This window comes from Pristiophorus japonicus, chromosome 17, assembly GCF_044704955.1.
Source record: "Pristiophorus japonicus isolate sPriJap1 chromosome 17, sPriJap1.hap1, whole genome shotgun sequence".
NCBI classification, from domain to species: Eukaryota; Metazoa; Chordata; class Chondrichthyes; family Pristiophoridae; genus Pristiophorus; species Pristiophorus japonicus.
The window spans coordinates 105,512,929-105,527,707 of NC_091993.1; positions in this window are offsets into that span (position 1 = coordinate 105,512,929).

Below are 14,779 nucleotides of genomic sequence, written 5' to 3' on the forward strand. Positions count from 1 at the left end.
GGGGAAGACTAGAACTAGAGGGCATGATCTTAGAATAAGGGGCCACCCATTTAAAACTGAGATGAGGAGAAATTTCTTCTCTCAGTGGGTTGTAAATCTGTGGAAGTCGCTGCCTCAGAGAGCTGTGGAAGCTGGGACATTGAATAAAGTTAAGACAGAAATAGAGAGTTTCTTAAACGATAAGATGATAAGGGGTTATGGGGAACGGGCGGGGAGGTGGAGCTGAGTCCATGATCAGATCAGCCATGATCGTCTTGAATGGCGGAGCAAGCTCGAGAGGCCAAATGGCCTACTCCTGCTCTTATTTCTTATGTTCTCATGTTCTTTTGATAGGAGCCCGATGCGTAGAAAGAAAATGCCACAGTAACCTCAACCTCAACAGCCAGTATGGTCCTGATGGTGTTGATAGGCTGCAGATCTCCCTTAATTAGCTGGCATATCTCACTGATGACCTCATTTCGGAAGCGCAGCCTCCTAACGCATGTGTTATCGGACAAGTCCAGGTATGATCGCTTATCCCTTTAAATGTGTTGGGTGTGATACGTCCTTACTATACAGTATAAATGCACACGAGGCCCATGCTTGAGAGAAGGTCAGTCTGTGACCTGTCCTTTATTCCTTAGCACTCAAGTGATGAAGGTGGGTGGAGCTTCCCCTTTTATACCTGAAGGTCCAGGTTAGGAGTGTCTCCCACCTATTGGTCATTGTTCTCACGGTGCACAACTTAGGTCAGTTTGTACATGGGTTACAATGCTGGTTGAATACATGACATCACCTCCCCCCGCAAAGTCTATTGGGATCACAGGTTGAGTCTCTCTGGTGGTTTACGCTCCCTTGTAGATCGCCTGAGTTGGGGCTCCGGTTGTTGGGCGCTGGCCTGAGTGTCTGCTGTTTGCAGTGCCTCAGGCCTGTCCGGACTGCCCACAGTGACTGGGCTCTCCTCCCTTTGGTTCCGGTGTTCGGTCACCTGTGGTGGAGTGAACTCTATATCGTGTTCTTCCTCTGCTTCTTCTATGGGGTTGCTGAACCTCCTTTTTGTTTGATCCACATGTTTGCGGCAGATTTGTCCATTGGTAAGTTTAACTACCAGAATCCTATTTCCCTCTTTGGCAACCACAGTGCCTGCGAGCCATTTGGGCCCTGCAGAGTAGTTGAGGACAAAAACAGGATCATTTACATCAATACATCGTGACCTCGCATTCCTGTCATGGTAGTCATATTGTGACTGGTGCCTGCTCTCGACAATTTCTTTCATGGTGGGGTGTATAAGGGATAATCGGATTTTGAGCGTCCTTTTCATTAGTAGCTCTGCAGGTGGAACCCCTGTGAGCGAGTGTGGTCGGGATCTTTAGGCCAACAGGAGGCGTGATAAATGGGTTTGTAGGGAACCCCCTTGGATTCTGAGCATCCCCTGTTTGATTATCTGCACTGCTCGTTCTGCCTGGCCATTTGAGGCCGGCTTGAACGGTGCCGTTCTAACATGGTTAATTCCATTGCCTGCCATGAAGTCCTGGAATTCAGTGCTTGTGAAGCACGGGCCATTGTCGCTGACCAAGATGTCCGGTAGACCGTGGGCGGTGAACATTGCCCGTAGACTTTCTACCATGGCAGAGGATGTGCTTGAATTTAAAATGTCACACTCGATCCATTTGGAGTAGGCGTCTACTACAACCAAAAACATTTTCCCCATGAAAGGACCTGCGTAGTCCACATGGATGCGTGACCAAGGCTTGGCGGGCCATGGCCAGGGGCTAAGGGGGGCTTCCCTGGGCGCATTGCCCAGCTGGGCACACGTGTTGCACCTGTGAACACAAAGTTCCAGATCTGCGTCTATCCCTGGCCACCAAACGTGTGACCTAGCAATTGCCTTCATCCGTGACAATGCCCGGGTGCCCATTGTGGAGTTCTCTGATGAACACCTCTCTGCCCATCTGGGGCATGACTACGCGGTTTCCCCACAGTAGGCAATCGGCCTGAATCGAGAGTTCATCCTTGCGCCTGTGAAATGGTTTAAATTTCTCAGGGCATGCCCTGTACGTGGCTGCCCAGTCCCCATTCAGGACACATTTCTTGACTAGAGACAATAGCGGGTCTCTATTTGTCCAGACTTTAATCTGATGGGCTGTCACGGGTGAGCCTTCGCTTCCGAAAGCTTCAACAGCCATGACCATCTCAGCAGCATGCTCAGTAGCTCCCTCAGTGGTGGCTAGTGGGAGCCTGCTGAGTGCATCGGCGCAGTTTTCGGTGCCTGGTCTGTGCCGAATTGTGTAGTCATAGGCGGCTAACGTGAGTGCCCACCTCTGTATGTGGGCCGATACGTTTGCATTTATGGCCTTGTTAACGTCCCTTTTGGCCGACAGGGGTTTGTGATCTGTCTCCAGCTCAAATTTCCAGCCAAACAGGTACTGGTGCATTTTCTTTACCGCAAAGACACATGCGAGCGCCTCCTTTTCTACCATCCCGTAGCCCCTTTCTGCCTGAGACAGACTTCTGGAGGCATAAGCTACCGGCTGTAACTGACCCTTGGCATTGACATGTTGCAACACACACCCGACACCATAGGACGACGCATCGCACGTTAACACATGTTTCTTACATGGGTCATATAGCGGTAACAGATTGTTGGAACATAACAAATTGCGTGCTCTATTAAAAGCCCTTTCCTGGCTGTCCCCCCTGACCCATTCACGACCTTTGCGTAGGAGCACATGTAGCGGCTCTAGCAGCGTGCTCAATTTGGGAAGAAAGTTACCAAAATAGTTCAGGAGCCCCAGGAACGAACGCAGCTCCATCGTGTTACGGGGTCTGGGTACTCTCTGGATCGCTTCCATCTTGGACACAGTAGGGCTGATCCCGTCTGCTGCTACCCTCATCCCCAGGAATTCTACCTCTGGAGCTAAGAAGACGCACTTCGCCTTTTTCTGTCGCAGACCTACCCAGTCCAGTCTGCGTAGCACCTCCTCCAGGTTGTGGAGGTGTTCTTCAGTATCGTAACCTGTAATGAGGATGTCGTCCTGAAATCGACTTGAGGAGGCTTTCCATATTTCGTTGGAAGATCGCAGCGGCCGATCGAATTCCGAACGGACATCTGTTGTACTCAAACAACCCCATGTGTGTTGTGATGGTGGTCAGCTTTTTCGACTCACTCGCCAGCTCCTGGGTCATGTAAGCTGAGATCAGGTCCAATTTTTTTAAAAGTTTGCCACCGGATAGCGTCGCAAAGAGGTCCTCCGCCCTCGGTAGCGGGTACTGGTCTTGGAGTGACACCCGATTGATGGTGGCTTTGTAATCGCCACATATCGTGACCGACCCATCCGCCTTGAGCACCGGCACAATCGGGCTCGTCCAGTCACTGAATTCGACTGGCGAGATGATGCCTTCCCTCACAGACTGACCTTCTCTCAAGCATGGGCCTCATGTGCATTTATATTGTATAGTAAGGACGTATCAATGGCGACAAGAAACTGGGATTTAAACCACACGAGCATGGCCACTAGCAGAACAGACGAGAGGTACTGTGTTAAGGAATGGTTGGGACAGAGATTCAACATTGTTAAAGCAGCACACAGTTCTCCAGGCAGACAAGGGCAGTCGGGCATGCCCCAACATGTAGTCGAACCCAGAGGGGGAGTTCGACAGAGACAATGGAAAGCTGAACAGCGATTCACGCCATTGCAAGGGACAATGCGGCCAGTAATGGGGCCATCAACACCTGTTAATGGTGCACTCAAGGACAATAACAGGGGCAGTCAGGGACGATCGACTGGCAAGGGACCTTTTGTTTCAAACCGCAACTCATGCTGGAGGCGTGGAGGCACACACTCAGCCGGAGTTTGCAGAGATGAGCAAAATACCTGCAGAAATTGCAGAAATGGACACTGGGGGAAATCGCTGGAAGCTGAAGTTCAGCGAGTTCATGTGGTGCAAGTATACAGTTCATACACCAGGACGCCACCGATAATGATGAAAGTGCTCCTCAATGGCATCCCATTATCAATGGAGTTAGACATGGGTGTCAGCCAGTCCCTGATGGGTATCAAACAGTTCGAAAAGTTGTGGGCATCCAAGGCCAGGAGGCCAAAATTATCGCCGATTGACGCACAGGTATAGACTTACACAAAGCAGATCATTCCGGTGCTTGGCAGCGCCACGGTAGTCGTGACCCACAAAGATTCGGAGAACAGACTGCCACTCTGGATTCTCCCAGGGGACGGTCCCGCACTACTGGGGAGGAGTTGACTTGCTGTCATGAACTGGAAATGGAGCGATGTCAATGCAATTTCCTCTGTGGAGCGAGTATCATGCTCACAGATCCTGGACAAATTTGACTCATTATTTCAACCCGGCATTGGCACTTTCATGGGGGCCAAGGTGGTGATTCACATAAACCCGGACGCCAGGCCACAAGGCCAGAGCGGTGCCGTACGTGATGCGGGAAAAGATAGAAGGCGAATTGGACCGCCTGCTGAGAGAAGGTCAGTCTGTGACCTGTCCTTTATTCCTTAGCACTCAAGTAATGAAGGTGGGTGGAGCTTCCCCTTTTACACCTGAAGGTCCAGGTTAGGAGTGTCTCCCACCTAGTGGTCAGTGTTCTCACGGTGTACAACTTAGGTCAGTTTATACATGGGTTACAATGCTGGTTGAATACATGACAGGGTGTAACATCTCCTCCTCCGCAGCAATCTACCATTTCTTTTTGGGCACATAATGCTCTTCAATATACTTCTCCCATCTCTATTCTTCAGTATGTGATTAGTGATCATTACTGGTTGAGAAATTACAGGCCCCATCACTATAAATCGCTATGAATGTCCTTAATTTGTCCGCAACAGATATAAATGTGATTAGATGATTGGCAAGAGTCAAAAAAGCGCTTAAAATCGCTCACAAATTGATTCTCCTCAAAAGCATGTGAAGCAGCCTTTTAGTACAGATCCTCCGAGTTAGAAAATGGCGTCTGTAGGGCCGAGTTAAGGTCAGGCGATTGCAGCTTTCTTTCAGCGACTTTTTCGGCCAGCGATCATCTCAGCGAATTGTGGGGGAAATGCCAAAAGTAGCGGTCGGCGATAATCCGGGTGATAATCGGGTCCAAGTTCCCATTTTCAGCACTATTCTCGGCCTTGCACGCGGATGACGTCATATATTTTTTTAATTAGGTCGGGCGGTGCAGCACATTCATGTGTACCGAAAGTAGGGCCAGCGATAAATGGGCTTTAATCGGGCGCTAGTTTCCACTTTTTAGCAAATATGGGCGATAGCCTGCATCCCAGCTCTAATATGGGCGCTAAATGGGCGATGATGTGCTGAAAGAATTTGTTATAATCGTGTTAAAAATAAACTTACCTTAATGGACAGGGTTTTTACTGTAAAAATGTGTATTTAAAGTTAATTTTTATATGTTTTAAAATTCTTACGCTGGTAAAAGTAAGCTATGCGCCACCTTTCACCAGGCGTAAAAGTTTAAAGGGCTTTCGCTGGGCATGAGTTGAGCAAATAGTTCAATCTCGGCTGTGCGAGTATCCTTCCTACGGGGATGCAGAGGATCTGTCAAGAGAAATCTTGATAGATCAGAAAAGCCAGTTTTCTTATGAACCCGGCGAGGCCATAATTATAGGCACAATGGGCTAGAATTTCCACTTTTTTTGCATGCTTAATGCCCACTTACCACCCATTTTATCGCTGAAATGATGTATAACGCCCAGATAGCGCCCATTTTGGAACAAAATGGAAACAGACGGGCATTTTTAGGAAACTTATCGGCGAGCGTTACTTTCCCCATCTACTTAACACAAGAAAAAAATATTACCACCCTGTCACTTTTTTGGGGCGGAATCAGCAGAATGGGCGAAATCAATGTCCATAATATGTCCAGCGTTACTTACCCCACAGAATTAACGCCGAGATTCAATATTAACACCCGCCCACTGTTTTTTGTCGTAAAGAGCATATTTACCCAAACTAGTGGCCATGAGATCGCCAATCGTCAATTTCCAACACCTCGCACACATATCGCCCATAATATCGCTCGCCCAAAAAAACCCCAGCCAGTTGGGTTCGGGGGATCCACGATGAGGCAGGTGGTTATGAGCCTGGTGGATGAACTGTAATGTGTGGTCTGATTGTTAAACCTTTGTTAATAAACCTGCCATGTATTCAACTGTCATTGTAACCCATGTATAAACTGACCTAAGTTGTACACTGTGAGAACACTGACCACTCGCTGGTGAACTTGTGGGAGACACTCCTAATCTGGACTTTCAGGTATAAAAGGGGAAGCACCCCATCTTCTCCACTTCAGTGCTGGCTAATAAAGGTTACTGGTCACAGAGTGACCTTCTCTCTAGTATGGGCCCCGTGTGCATTTGTACTGTATATAAGGACATATTATTGGCGACGAGCAACTGAGATTTAAACCACACGAGCATGGCCACTAGCAGCACAGATGAGAGGTACTGTGTTGGTGATGATTGGGACGATTTTATTGGGAGACGACAGCAAAATTTCATCACTAAGGAATGGCTGGGACAGGAATTGGCCGACAAACACAGGGCTCATCTCCTGACGGTTTGTGGATCCAGGACGTATTCCCTGATGAAGGACCTTCTAGCGCCAGAGAAGCCAGCGGACAAGACTTTTGAAGAGCTCAGTAAGTTTAACACTTTAAACCGGCGAGCAGCATGCAGCATGCACCGGTTTTACACGCATCGGCGGCGAGAAGGGCAAAGCGTTCCAGACTTCATGGCAGACCTCCGGCGACTGGCGAGCCTATGTAAGTTCTCAGATGCATGCAGAGCAGAGATGCTGCGAGACTTTTTTATTGAGGGCATAGGGCACGCTGGTGTTTTCAGGAAACTGATTGAGACCAAAGACTTGACCCTGGAAATGGCAGCTTTGATGGGACAGACATTTATCTCAGGGGAGGAAGAGACCAGAATGATGTTTGACAAAAATCTTGGTTTAAATGCAGCAAATGGACATGGAGTCAACATTGTTAACGCGGCACACAGTTCTCCAGGCAGACAGGGGCAATCGGATATGCCCAAGCATGTAGTCGAACCCAAAGGGGGAATTCAACAGAGACAATGGCTAGCTGAATGGCAATTCATGCCATCGCAAGGGACAATGCGGCCAGTAATGGGGCCATCAACACATATTAATGGTGCGCTTAAGGACAGTTACAGAGACAGTCAGAGACGATCGACTGGTAATGGGCCGTTTGTTGCCAACAACAGCTCATGTTGGAGGTGTGGAGGAAAACACACAGCCAGAGCTTGCAGGTATCAGCAATATACCTGCAGAAACTGCAATGTCAGCGGTCACTTGGCTTGTATGTGCAGGAATCCTGCAGCCAGGTTGATGTACTAGGAGTACGGGACCGATGTAAGCCCTACGAGGCCAAATGGACACTGGGGGAAATCGCTGGAAGCTGAAGTTCAGCGAGTTCATGTGGAGTACATATACAGTTCATACACCAGAATGCCACCGATAATGATGAAAATGCTCCTCAATGGCATCCCAGTATCAATGGAGCTAGACACGGGGGCCAGCCAGTCCCTGATGAGTATCAAACAGTTCAACAAGTTGTGAGTGTCCAAGGCCAGGAGGCCAAAATTATTGCCGATTGACACACAGCTACAGACATATACAAAGGAGATCATTCCGGTGCGAGGCAGCGTCACGGTAGTCATGACCCACAAAGATTCAGAGAACAGATTGCCACTCTGGATTGTCCCGGGGGATGGTCCCGCACTGCTGGGGAGGAGTTGGCTTGCTGTCATGAACTGGAAATGGGGCGATGTCAATACAATTTCTTCTGTGGAGCGAATATCATGCTCACAGGTCCTGGACAAATTTGACTCACTATTTCAACCTGGCATTGGCACTTTCATGGGGACCAAGGTGGTGATTCACATAAACCCGGACGCCAGGCCAGTACACTACAAGGCCAGAGCGGTGCCGTACTTGATGCGGGAAAAGATAGAATGCAAACTGGACCGCCTGCTGAGGGAAGGCATCATCTCGCCAGTCGAATTCAGTGACTGGGCAAGCCCAATTGTGCCGGTGCTCAAGGCGGATGGGTCGGTCAGGATATGTGGTGATTACAAGGCCACCATCAATCGGGTGTCACTCCAAGACCAGTACCTGCTATCGAGAGCGGAGGATCTCTTCACGACGCTATCTGGTGGCAAACTTTTTTCAAAATTGGACCTGACCTCAGCTTACATGACCCAGAAGCTGGCGAGTGAGTCGAAGAAGCTGACCACCATCACAACACACAAGGGGTGTTTTGAGTACAACAGATGTCCGTTCGGGATTCGCTCGGCCGCTGCGATCTTTCAATGAAACATGGAAAGTCTCCTCAAGTCGATTCCAAGGACGGTGGTTTTTCAAGATGACATCCTCATCACAGGTTGCGATACTGAAGTACACCTCCACAACCTGGAGGAGGTGCTACGCAGACTGGACCGGGTAAGTCTGCGACTGAAAAAGGTGAAGTGCGTCTTCCAAGCTTCAGAGGTAGAATTCCTGGGGATGAGGGTAGCAGCAGACAGGATCCCACCTACTGCGTCCAAAACGGATGCAATCCAGACCCCGTAACACGACGGAGCTGCGTTCGTTCCTGGGGCTCCTGAACTATTTTGGTAACTTTCTTCCCAAATTGAGCACACTGTTAGAGCCGCTGCACGTGCTCCTATGCAAAGGTCGCGAATGGGTCTGGGGGGACAGCCAGGAAAGGGCTTTTGATGGAGCATGAAATTTGTTATGCTCCAACAATCTGTTAACGCTCTATGACCCATGTAAGAAAGTTGTTTTAACGTGCGATGCATCGTCCTATGGGGTCGGGTGTGTGTTGCAGCATGTTAATGCCAAGGGTCAGTTACAGCCGGTAGCTTATGCCTCCAGAAGTCTGTCCCAGGCAGAACGGGGTTACGGGATGGTAGAAAAAGAAGCGCTCGCATGTGTATATGCAGTAAAATAAAAATGCACCAGTACCTGGTTTGCAGGAAATTTGAGCTGGAGACAGATCACAAACCCCTAAAGTCCCTTTTGGCCAACAACAAGGCCATAAATGCAAATGCGTCAGCCCGCATACAGAGGTGGGCACTCACGTTAGCCGCCTATGACTATACAATTCGGCACAGACCGGGCACTGAAAACTGCGCCGATGCACTTAGCAGGCTCCCACTAGCCACCACCGAGGGGGCAACTGAGCATGCTGCTGAGATGGTCATGGCTGTTGAAGCTTTCGAAAGCGAAGGCTCACCCGTGACAGTCCGTCAGATCAAAGTCTGGACAAATAGAGACCCGCTACTGTCTTTAGTCAAGAAATATGTCTGAATGGGGACTGGGCAGCCATGTACGGGGCATGCCCTGAGGAATTTAAACCATTTCACAGGCGCATGGATGAACTGTCGATTCAGGCCGATTGCCTATTATGGGGAAACCGAGTAGCCATGCCCCAGATGGGCAGAGAGGCGTTCATCCGAGAACTCCACAATGAGCACCCGGGCATTGTCATGATGATGGCAATTGCCAGGTCACACGTAAGATGGCCAGGGATAGATGCAGATCTGGAACGTTGTGTTCGCAGGTGCAACACGTGTGCCCAGCTGGACAATGCGCCAGGGAAGCCCCCCCTTAGCCCCTGGTCCTGGCCCGCCAAGCCATGGTCACGCATCCATGTGGACTGTGCAGGTCCTTTCATGGGAAAAATGTTTTTGGTTGTAGTAGATGCCTACTCCAAATGGATCGAGTGTGACATTCTCAATTCAAGCACATCCTCTGCCACGGTAGAAAGTCTACGGGCAATGTTCGGCACCCATGGTCTACCAGACGTCTTGGTCAGCGACAATGGCTCATGCTTTACAAGCATTGAATTCCAGGACTTCATGGCAGGAAATGGTATCAACCATGTCAGAATGGCACCGTTCAAGCCGGCCTCCAATGGCCAGGTGGAACGAGCAGTGCAGATAATCAAACAGGGGATGTTCAGAATCCAAGGGGGTTCCCTACAAAGCCGCTTATCACGCCTCCTGTTGGCCAATAGATCCCGACCACACTCATTCACAGGGGTTCCACCCGCAGAGCTGCTCATGAAAAGGACGCTCAAAACCAGGTTATCCCTTACACACCCGACCATGAAAGAAATTGTTGAGAGCAGGTGCGGTCACCATGTGACTACCATGACGGGAATGCGAGGGCGCGATGTATTGATGTCAATGACCCTGTTTTTGTCCTCAACCACGCTGCAGGGCCCAACTGGCTCGCAGGCACTGTGATTGCCAAAGAGGGGAATAGGATTCTGGTAGTTAAACTTACCAATGGACAAATCTGCCGCAAACACGTGGATCAAAAAAAAGGAGGTTCAGTAACCCCATAGAAGAAGCAGAGGAAGAACATGATGTAGAGTTCACTCCACCACAGGTGACCGAATACCGGAACCATGTGGAGGAGAGCTCAGTCACTGTGGGCAGTCCGGACAGGCCTGAGGCACCGCAAACAGCAGACACTCAGGCCAGTGCCCAACAACCGGAGCCCCAACTCAGGCGCTCTACCAGAGAGACTTAACCTGTGATCCCAATAAGACTTTGCGGGGGAGGTGATGTCATGTATTCAACTGTGATTGCAATCCATGTATAAACTGACCTAAGTTGTACACTGTGAGAACACTGACCACTAGGTGGTGAACTTGTGAGAGACATTCCTAACCTGGACTTTCAGGTATAAAAGGGGAAGCTCCACCCATCTTCTCCACTTCAGTGCTGGCTAATAAAGGTTACTGGTCACAGAGTGACCTTCTCTCAAGTATGGGCCGCGTGTGCATTTGTACTGTATAGTAAGGACATATTAAAACCAATTAGTTCTTAATAGCAATGTGTTGCTATGGATTCTTAAGCAAAGAACCCATGAAGCAAATACACTTCAGGTGGGAAGGGTTCAAACAACTCCAAGATGTTCACCCGTCACTGTAACCCAGCAAATTTACTGAAGCAATATATTAGTTGACTAATATAAGGAAAATATATTGTACAGTTTTCTGATACTGAAATTTCAGGGCCTCACAGATATAATATTGGTAATACTATTTACATACCAACTTACAAAACTTGATTAAAATTAGTTTAGACTTCCTTCCAAAAATCTCTTATTTCCAATTATTTACTTAGACCAGAATATATATTTTACTCTAGCTATCGTGGTGACTTTGCAATATTTTTTTAAGATACCCTTTTGTACATTACCGGCTTATGCGGTATGTGCTGGCTCTCTGTGCGGCTTCTAGTGGGAGCTGAACCAGTTCTTGGCTGGGGGAACAGATCACATCTTATGGATCACAGAGACACTGCACCAAATTAAATTATTCTATTCAATTTAGTATTAGTTGAAAAAACTAGTGATTTTTTTTGCTACCTCACCGACACAATATAATTTAGTTATATATATTCTTTGTATTAATATGGTGTGGATAGAGTTTCTGAAATTTTCAGATCCATCTTGAAATACCGATGGCAGTCTGTAAATTTCTAATGAGTGTGTGCGACACCAATTTATCACTGTGATCAGTGTGTAAATCACTCGCCTTCCTCCGGCTCTGTAATTGATGAAAACAAATGTTTAGGTCCGTGAAATGCGAAATGAATCCTGATTGATGACTGATGTGCAAGTGAGGGGATTGCAAATTCAGGGCTAATATTTGTCAGGTTAGTGGTTGAACGTACTTAGCTGCAAGTCGGAGAAAGCAATGAGTGAATAACTAGAACTCACTGAATCAGAAATCATTATTCAGGGTTCTGCTGTGGCTGGAGCAGTTCTCAGCGTCGAAGTCTCTTTTTGTTCTCATTAGGGTGTTGGTTGACAGCATTTGAGATTGGAATACATTTCCTTTGGTATACCTATGATTGCTGACAAGCGTGGATACTAATAATTATGTAATAATCATTTAATCTTTGCTTTGATTTCCTATTATTCTCCCACTCAGGAATGAACTAAAAGAAATGACAAACATTTTCAAACCTCACTAAGCTGTCTTGAGATCAACTTATCCACCTTTTCATAAACTTAGCACCGTATCAAATTGTTTCTCTGCAACTGCTGGTATAAGTGCGTCGTGAAAAAAAACTTGGATTTATATAGCGCCTTTCATGACCACCGGACATCTCAAAGCACTTTACAGCCAATGAAATACATTTGGAGTGTAGTCACCGTTGTAATGTGGGAAACACGGCAGCCAATTTGCACACAGCAAACTCCCACAAACAGTAATGTGATAATAACCAGATAAACTGTTTTTGTTATGTTGGTTGGTTGGTGCTCCTGGCACCACAGCACCTGCTCCCACAGTCTTCATTGGCAGTATACAACTAAAGTCAGTGGACAGCTTCAAGTACCTTGGCAGCACCATATCAAGTGATGGGTCCTTGGACAAGGAGATTGATGCAAGGATCTGTAAAGCCAGCCAGGCACTTGGTCGCTTGCGCACTAAGGTGTTGAGTCACCACCACATCCGACTGTCAACTAAACTGTTGGTGTATAGAGCAGTCGTTCTCTCATCTCTCCTTTATGGATGTGAGACCTGGACACCCTACAGGCGTCACATCAAAAAGTTGGAAGCTTTCCATATGCGCAGTCTAAGATCTATACTCCACATACGCTGGCAAGACCGGGTGTCAAACTTTGAGGTTCTAGAGAGAGCACAATCAACTAGCATCGAGGTGATGATCATGCGAGCCCAGTTCCGGTGGGGTGGACATGTCATCCGCATGGATGAGTCAAGGATCCCTCGTCAGTTTCTTCACGGCGAGCTCTGTGAAGGTCAAAGACACCAGGGGTGTCCCCGCAAGCGCTACAAAGATTGCATCAAGGCTAGCCTCCAGTACTGTGGCATCCGACCAAAGGACCTCGAGAATACAGCAGCTAATAAAATCCAGGGCGAACCCTCATGAGGACTGCCTGCCAGACCTTCGAAGAAAGCCGATGTCAACGCCTGCAGGACACTAGAGATAGACGACATCAGGTGGCAGTACTGTCAGCATCAGGCACATCGAACTTCCCTTGACCGACGTGCAAGAGACTATGTGCATCCAGAATTGGCTTATACAGACACTTGAAGACACATGCCATTGATGATTAGCACATCAACGTCTTTGTTGGATACGACAGACTACCAAGAGATGAGGGATAAATATTGGCCAGGACACTAGCGATAACTCCTCTGCTCGTCTTCAAAATAGTGCCATGGGATCTTTTACGTCCATATAGAGAGAGCAGACAAGGCCTCAGTTTAACATCTCAGCCGAAAGACAGCACCTCCGACAGTGCAGCACTCCTTCAGCATTGTACAGGAGTGCTCAAGTTCCTGGAGTGAGATTTGAACCCTCAACCTTCTGACGCAAAGACAAGAGTGCTACCCACTGAGCCACAGCTGACAGAAGGGCAGAAAGGCTTTGCTGCATTTTGTTCTTGTTTTTAAGTGCTACGAGGATAGGTTATTTTCTTTTGTAACATCTGGGCATGTACAACTTCTAGCCATCAAACTCTGTAAAAGCTTCTGTGTGAGAAGGGTTTAATCATCTCCTTCCAATCCCATGCTGATACTCAGAGTTCCTCTCAATTTTAAGTAGTAGACACACCTTTTGTTTGGGGTGTAATCTGTGGATTTAAAAACTAAAATCTTATAAATGTATTTTTTTAATCCTATCTGTACAGATGCACAACGAAAGGATCCTCATCTTACTAGCCTTTCCATATCAATTGCTAAAGCTGCCTTCGAGATCAGTTCTCCCTTCACTTTCAAATATTTCTTTCCCGCTCACCAACCCTTCACTCCCCACAAAGGCCACGTCTGTCGAAGACTCAAATACTGCTCCAGTATCTGGTGAAAGATGTCGAACACCCCTCTCGTGCACCTAAAGAAGAGATAGAAATATGTTCCCTTCCTTTGGGTGCCTTTTTTTTAATCAGCTTTTTCTTTATTTTATCAATGTCAATACTTCTCTGAGCTTTCCTTTCTTATCCCTTCGAAGTTCTCCACATGTGGTTCCTTCTCCCCACGTCACACCATCTCTTACTCTAAGAATCTCAAAACCACAGAACTTATTGTCTCTCGATCGTTCCTTCCTCTGACAATAATCAGCCTATTAAAACGTCAATTTGTCATGCTGTGTGGGCATGGCCCTTCACTTCTGTTTCTCAATTAAAAAAAATAACTGCAGTATTATCTAAAGAGAAGAAAAAGGTGCATAATTTAGATTTAAATTTAAACTATAACACTGATTAAATGCTTTAATTACTTTCTCATTTAGTGTTGAATATATGAGGAATTTGAAGCTAACTGTCATATTTAACAGTGAAATGCCTCTGCCCAGTCAGACGTTATTAAGGTTTAAGACTTTTCCCCTCTTGTGTGTCAACAGTAACTTCATAAGCTAATTAAAACCAATTGCAATATAGATGATTTGTGGAAGTAATACCAGTTAATTAGATTTTACGAGAATCTTGTACTAATCCAGAACAAATATATCTATTTAAGGGTCATTCATTCTAATGTAGTGGGTACACTTGGAAAAGGAAATAATATTGCTCAAAGAATTGCTTCCCTCTGCTGAGTTTGAGAACTCCAATAAACGTTTTGAAGATGACCTCTCGTGTTTCAGTCTGTCTTCCTACCTAACCGTACAAAATGATTCAATATCGCTGCTCCTTCTTGCTTATCTACTAGATTGCATTGCTTATCATCAGCATCACAGGACAATATAAGGTCATTCTCTAATGCAAGTTG